Source organism: Fukomys damarensis, unplaced genomic scaffold, assembly GCF_012274545.1.
Source record: "Fukomys damarensis isolate Sample0158 unplaced genomic scaffold, DMR_v1.0_HiC HiC_scaffold_37, whole genome shotgun sequence".
Classification (NCBI taxonomy): Eukaryota; Metazoa; Chordata; class Mammalia; order Rodentia; family Bathyergidae; genus Fukomys; species Fukomys damarensis.
In genome coordinates, this window is record NW_022900949.1 from 25,593,794 (window position 1) to 25,601,441 (window position 7,648).

At 40.3% G+C, this 7,648-nt stretch overlaps 1 protein-coding gene across 1 annotated transcript in view; it reads left to right on the plus strand.

Annotated features, from left to right (window-relative positions):
• Nucleotides 1-7,648, plus strand: part of Cubn (cubilin) — a 263,953-nt gene that overhangs the window by 92,033 nt on the left and 164,272 nt on the right. The gene's annotated exons all lie outside the window — the stretch shown is intronic.

Genomic DNA, 7,648 nt, shown 5'->3' on the forward strand with positions numbered 1-7,648 from the left:
ACTATTATAGTTTTTCACACCAGAGAAACTATTCGGTATTTGCACATGTGTGACTTATTTATTTCACTTAGGAATATATCCTCAAAATGTATCCATTTTCCTATGAATGACTCAAATTTCTCATTCTTTATGGCTGAGTAGTATTCCATTTTATAGAAAAACCACATCTTTATCCAGTTTCCAACTGATGGGCAAATGGGCTGTTTCCATATTAGCTATTACAAACTGTGCTGCTCTAAACATAGGTGCGCATATATCACTGTGATATGATTGTTTTAATTCTTTTGGAAAGATACCCAGCAGAGCTATGGCTGTGTCAAATGGAACCTCTAGTCCCAGCTCTTTGAGGTATCTCCACATTGATTTCCACAGTGGTTGCACCAGTCTGCACTCCCACCAACAATGGAGAAGGATTCCTTTCTCCCCACAACCCTGCCAACATTTGTTATTGTGTGATTTCTTGATAGCAGCCATTCTTTGTGGGGTGAGATGGAATCTCAGTTTTGTTTTCATCTGCATCTCTCGAATGACCAGTGGTGTGGAACATTTTTTCATATATTTACTTGCTGCCTTTACTTGTTTGTCTGAGAAATGTCTGTTCATTTCAGATGCCCATTTTTTAATTGGGTCTTTATGTTTAGGGAGGCTGATTATTTTGAGTTCTTTATATATTCTAGATAATAGTCCTTTATCTGAGGAGCATCTCATAAAAAATTTTTCCCACATTGTAGGTTGTCTCTTAGTTCTGTTGATGGTTTCTTTTGCAGTGCAGAAGCTTTTTTAATAAGATGAGATCCCAGTTGTTGATTCTTTCTGCTAGTTCCTGTGCTACTGAGGATTTGTTCATAAAGTCTTTTCCTATGCCAATGTCTTCCAGAGTTCTGCCTAACTTATCTTCCAGCAAGTTTAGTGTTTCTGTTTTAATATTTAGATCTTTAATCCACTTGGATTTTAATTTAGTGCATGGTGAGAGATAAGGGTCGAGTTTTAATCTTTGGCAAGTTGAGATCCAGTTTTTCCAACACCATTTATTAAAGAGGCTATCTTTCCTCCAGTGGGGATGGTCAGCTCCTTTGTCAAAGATAAGGTAGCTGAGTACATCTGGAGTTGTTTTTGTGTCTTCCAGTCTGTTCCACTGATCCTCAGGTCTGTTTCTTTGCCAGTACCATGCTGTTTTTATCACAGTGTCTTTGTAGTATAGTTTCAAATTGGGAATTGTTAAACCCGCTGCCATGTGTCTGTTGCCTAGGATGGCTTTTGCTATTCTAGGTCTCTTATGGTTCCAAATGAATTTTGGGATTCTTTTTGCTAGTTCTGTGAAATATAGTGTTGGAATTTCAATTGGCATTGCATTGAATCTGTATAGCAGTTTTGGTAATATGGCCATTTTCACTATGTTGATTCTTCCTACCCAGAAGCAGGGGATATCTATCCATTTTCTTATATCCTCTTTGATCTCTTTTTTCAGAGTGCTGTAGTTTTCAGTGTACAGGTCTTTTGCTTCTTTTGTTGGGTTGATTCCTAGATACTTCATTTCTTTGGATGCTATTGTGAAAGGAATTGTTTCCTTAATTTCTCTCTCAGTGAGTCTGTTGTTTGTGTACAAGAAGGCTATTGATTTTGGGGTGTTGACCTTGTATCCTGCTACTCTGCTAAAAGTGTCAATTAAGTCTAGAAGTCTTTTGGTGGATTTTTTTGGGTTTTCAATGTAGAGTATCATATCGTCAGCAAATAATGACAGTTTAACTTCTTCCTTTCCTATCGTTATTCCTTTAATTTCTTTCCCTTGTCTAATTGCTGTGGCTAATGTTTCCAGAACTATATCGAAGAGGAGTGGTGATAGTGGGCATCCTTGTCTTGTTCCTGATTCTAATGTGAAGGTTTTCGGTTTTGGGCCATTTAATATGATGTTGGCTGTTGGTTTTTCATAGATAACCTTTATTAAGTTGAGATATAGACCATCTATTCCAATTTTTTGCAGGGTTTTTATCATGAATGGGTGTTGAACTTTGTCAAATGCTTTTTCTGCATCTATTGAGAGGATCATGTGGTTTTTGTCTTTGACTTTGTTAATATAATGTATTGCATTTATTGACTTACATATGTTGAACCATCTTTGCATCCCTGGAATAAATCTGACTTGGTCAGGATGTATGATCTTCTTGATGATCCTCTGTGTTCTGTTTGCTAGTATCTTATTAAGGATTTTTTCATCTATATTCATTAAAGAGATTGGCCTGTAGTTCTCTTTTTTTAGTTGCATCTTTTCCTGGTTTGGGAATCAAAGTGATACTTGCTTCCAGGAATGAATTTGGAAGTATTGCTTCCCTTTCAATTTCATTGAAAAGTTTGAAGTTAATGGCAGTAGTTCTTCTTTAAATGTCAAAATATTGAATTCGTAAGCTGGGCACAGGGCCACGGACATGAAATCCTACCTTCCGGGGAGGCTGAGGTAGGGGGATCACAAATTCAAAACCCACCTGGGCAGCATAGAGGGTCTTAGAAGAATCGCTAAGTTTCCAGAACTCTCAATGGGAATAAAAATATGACTTGCATTATAGAGTTGCTAGGAATATTAGCAGAGTAATGCCTAGGACAAGTACATGCTAATAAATATTAGCTATTACTATTTTAACATAGACATAATCTTATGGATTGCTTTTTGCTCTCTAAAGGATTTTACAGTAAAGAAAAAGCTATGATTTCCAAAACAGCCTCTACAGTTGTGATGAACGCAGATTAACTAGAGTGGCCTGGTGCTGAAGGCCGAGTTCAATCCCCTAACTCCTCTTTTCCTACAGAAGCCCAGATGGGGGTTCTCAGTCCGTACCTAGGAAGCCTGGCAGTTAAAATTTGCAGGTTGGAGAAATGCAGAGAAGCCAGGCAGATTTGACATCTTAGCAGCAGTGTGTCTGGGCTCACGCTCATCCTTACGGCTCTTCACTTCCTGGGCAGATTGATCATGCTTCCCAGGGCTGTCTGTCAGAGAGAGTTCGCTTGGAGGACTTTGGCCTCTGGCTTAGAGCTCAGAGAGAAGCACTGCAAGTCTGCTATTCAAAACTATGCATAAAGACTGACAACCACATAGGCAACAATTCAGTATCTAACACTCCAGTAGAATGATCTGCATTCAGAAGAAAGTGTAGTCTGTGGTGTATGCATTAGTTATTTAAGACAGACTATGTGTGGTGTCGTTAAGTGTGGCAAGAAGAATTTGATGAGAAATTTGGGCTCCAAAGTTTCCCGAATAAAAGGAGATTTTCTTTCATTACAAAAAATTCAGAGGAGAAATGTTGCCTCACTGTGATCAAAATTTCCTTGTTTCAAAAAGAAACGCGGACCTTTCCTGATCATCTCTGACAATGAAGAATTGTCACGTGATTGCATCAGTTCACTGCAGTTAATTAGGCAGAGGCAGCCTTCAACAGGGAGCTCTGGGATGTGGAATAAACCGTGTTTCTGCTCTCAGTGTTGTTTCAAATGTACAGATCAGGTTCAGAATGAAGACTGAGCAGCAACCTACCACAGTTTCGAAACTACCTGTGCACTAGTAAAACAGCTACTGGGTGCTCTACACTTGAAGTTGTTCTGTCCACACCTTCTTTCCTCATCATCCCTACCTGGGTTTGTTCCTCAGACCGGGCAATGGCAGCAAACACATGAAAGGTCTCTTCCACCGTCTGAACAGATGCTGGTGTGGATAAGAATGCATTAATTACAACGCTGCATTTTAAATATTGGTGCTCGTAGTGGAGGCTTTGTGGTTCAGTGTCTTGATTTTTCTGTATTTTTAAAATGGAAAAAGCTTCCAACTTTTTAGAAAAAAAATTTTTTTGGTACTAGGTACTGAGCCTTCACACAAAGCTACATTCCTAGCCCTTTTTTATTTTTCATTTTGAGCTAGGGTCTTGCTTAGGCAAGACTCAAATTTCCTCCTGCTTCAGCCTCTGAAGTGTTGGGATTACAAACATGTACCATCACACCCAGCTTGGAACTTTATTTTTAATTTTTTTTCACTTTTTAGGTGTACAGTACAGTTACATTCATCATTGGGATCCTGTACCTTTACATGACAGGTCTTGGTTTTCACTTTTTCCTCATACCCCTGCCCTCCCTTCACCCCCTCCACCCTCCCCTATTTACAAAGACTTTCTTTCCTTTTCTCATATTTTTTTCTTTTCCCTTATTCCGCTTCCCCTGCCCTTCCCACTTCCCCTACACCTTTAGCCCTTTTCTTCCTATTTCACATTGTAGAACTGTACTTTAAAGTTGCATCTTTAGCCTTCAGTTTTCACACTAGTATTTATTATTATTCACACTATATACTTCTCTTGCTGATTTGGGGCAGAGCCTCTGGAATTTTTAGGTCCCTAGAGCTCATGGTTCTAGGAATTCCTGTTCTCTGAGCCAGATTTTTCTAGTCTACCTGCAAGCCCCTCTGCAGCAGACGGTGAGGCTCTCAGGAGGCAGAATGATGGCAATACAATCTTGAGTGTCTCCCTGTGGTAGGACTGTTGGTGTGGGGAGGGCAGCAGTGTGTGGATTTTAACACACATGTGACCATGAGAGACAACCCCTGGCTTTCAAAGCATTTCAGTTGCCACCAGGGAGGGAACTAGGCACTTATTGCTCCTTCAGTGGCCATCGAAACAGGTTTCTAACAGGTCTTTAGTCGCTGAATGTCTGTGGGAATTAGTTTTAATAAAGGCTCAGTCTAAATAATAAAAGCTAGCTACAATAAAAAAGGAAACATGAAGGAAGAAATGATTTCAGAGTAGTGCAGGAGTGAGTATCTTATCTAAAAACTGTAGTGAATGAACTACGCTTTATACATGATCCTGAGCCACATAAAGAGATTGTGGAGATAGGCAGTCTAATATCTTTAGTAGGTCAGCTGGGTATCTGCGGACTTCAAAGTGTGAAATTCTAAGATTGGAAAAACATTATCAGTGCATATTTATTTTTTCATGGCCATGGGCCCTGAAGGATAATGCTTTAAAAAAATAGATTTATTTGACTAGAAAGAAATACATAAGAAACACAGAAAAACTAGGTGAAATAAAAAGAACCTAAATTACATCACTACTAATAATACTTGTTTACATTTATTTCCTGTGATTTCTCCTTATACATTTATTTCAATATTCAAAGGAGGTTCTACTGTACACACTGTCCTGATTTTTTTCTACCTAACAATAGCTCATGGCTGTTTCCTTATTTATTTTTTAGGCCAGGTGTTTTCAACATCACGTGTTCCATTATCAGAATGCACTATTAGGCCCTGCTGTGGAGCACTCAGAATCTTTCAAATTTTGTTATTGTAAACAACACCGAGACAAACATCTTTGTAGACGAATCCCATCTTTGACAAACATTCACCATTGGGAAGTGATTTTTTGTTTTGTTTTGTTTTGGTTTTTTTTGGTATCAGGGATTGAACTCTGGTCCTTGTGCTTGCAAAGCAGGCCACCGAACCGCTGAGCTAAATCCCTGGCCCGGGAAGTGATTTTTAAAATGAAAAAAACAATCAGCCTTCGTGGCATCTAACATGAGTAATATAGAGAACAGAAATAAAGGTGTCAGTGCATTAGTAAGAGTGGACAGCAACGGGCCACTGCACAGCAAGATGACTCTATGGTCTGCTTGGAGACAGACCTCTCATTCAGAGTGACATACAATAACCCACAATGTGGGCTTTCCTTGGTTTCTTGCTCTCATGCAAGCCCAGCATTATAAGTCATTGTTCATTTCAGATGGATATTTCTCATTTCCTGCCCCACCCTGTCAGCACATGGCCGTGTGGCTCTTCCTGGATGGGGGCAGGGGCATCTGTTGCGGGGTTCAGGGTGAGGGACCTTGTGTCCAGCCTCAGGGAGGGGCCCAGCTCAGGAGGGCCATTGTAGAATGTCCTTGGGTCATCACAGCTGCCTGTAAGCCTTCCTCTTTCACATCTGCATAAGTTTCCCAGTAGTTGTTTTCTATGTGTTTATTTCCTTGGGCTTTTCTTCTCATCTACGCTGTGGTTTGTGTTTGACAGTTTTTGCTGCCATTACAGGAACATTTCAAAAACCTTAAAATTGTAAGTGAACTGTGAATGAACATTCCAAGTTTTTAAGGCGTGTGCAATAAACTTCCACAGCAACATGCTTAATAGCAACACTGAGGCTGAAAGTGTAGCTCAGTGGAGGGCACTTACTTTCCCTCTTCAAGGCACTGGGTTCAGTGTCCAGTGCTGCTGGAGATTACAAAACCTCTCATGAGTCAGCTCAGCTCCCCAGATCCTGCTGTGGCTGTTTCTGGGTGGAGCAAACTCTGAGCAGACACTCCAAGAATTCCTCAGTTCCCACCCCTTTGAGCCCCAGTGGCTGAGCATCTGGCAGAACAGCAAGGGGAGAGGGGGCTGCACCAGGAAAAACCACTTTTCACTTCGCATCTTGGCCACTTTTCTTGCCAGTTGACTTGCTTATCCTCAGCACCACGGGAGCCTTGACAACTTTTGATTCCCTATTCTCCTTGCTGCCAGCCCCTGCCACGATCCACCATCCCACCTTGCCCCTGACGCACACATACACACATACACACACACACACACACACACCCCTTCACCTCACACAGGATGATTTGCATTGAGCTCTGCTTCCACTTCCGGCTCGTCAGAGATGGCCTCCCATGCCACACAACCTCTGGTCACCGTAGCAACTTGCTGCCAGGGCTACCACGCTCCTCCCTTGATTCCTTGCTCCTCCACATGTCTGCCCTGCCAGGGATCATTTCTCTGAAATGTTTTATGCGAGTCAGCCTCAGTTCTCTATATTCTCATAGTTCTTTTCTCAAAGCTATTTTGGGGTGGATTCTTTGGAAAATCATCGGTTCCCTTTGCCTCTCACCAAAACTTAAAATAACATTATGAGTGCATTCTACATGTCAGACTCATACCACGCCTGTTACATAGTTTGTCTCGTTTGCCACAACCTTAGGAGCTAAGTAACATTGCGATACCAATGTTATAAAGAAAGTTTAGCTTAGAAGAGCTAAGTAATTTTCACAAGATTATGTTCGAAGAAAAGTCTAGAGCCTGACTTCAAAGTGCCTGTCTAGAATCTTGCCAAGTTTAGTTCTCACAAATTTAACTAGTTTCTTTGCAGTAAGTAGAATTTTTGTTCTCTACAAAAACAAGGGATTCTCCACTATGCCTAAAATTCTTCCTCATAATGATGAATTATGTTTGTTTATAGGTTTAACTCTAAGGTATCAAGTTTTCTTTGAAAAATTCAGAGGTGTTTGTAAGAGTAAATGGGCCAAATTATTTCCCCTGAAGTTGCTCATATTTTAGGATATCATTCAAAAGAAATTCTTGCTTTGCTTCCTCTATGTAGATTGTGTCTTATAATTAATATTTTGCTAATAAAAAAGAATTTCCTTACCAGAAAAACTTATGGAAATAGGTTTATCAGTCTATACAGCCCCCACTCATATAAATGAGAAAATTTAATTATGATTCTCATTTGTACGATTACAAATGTTCAAAGTCATAAAACAACTTAGCAGCAGAGAGAGATTTGAGAAGTTCATTTCAGCCAGGGATTTAGCTCAGTGGTTCCGGTGCCTGCTTTGCAAGCGCAAGGACCTGAGTTTGATTCTCGGTACT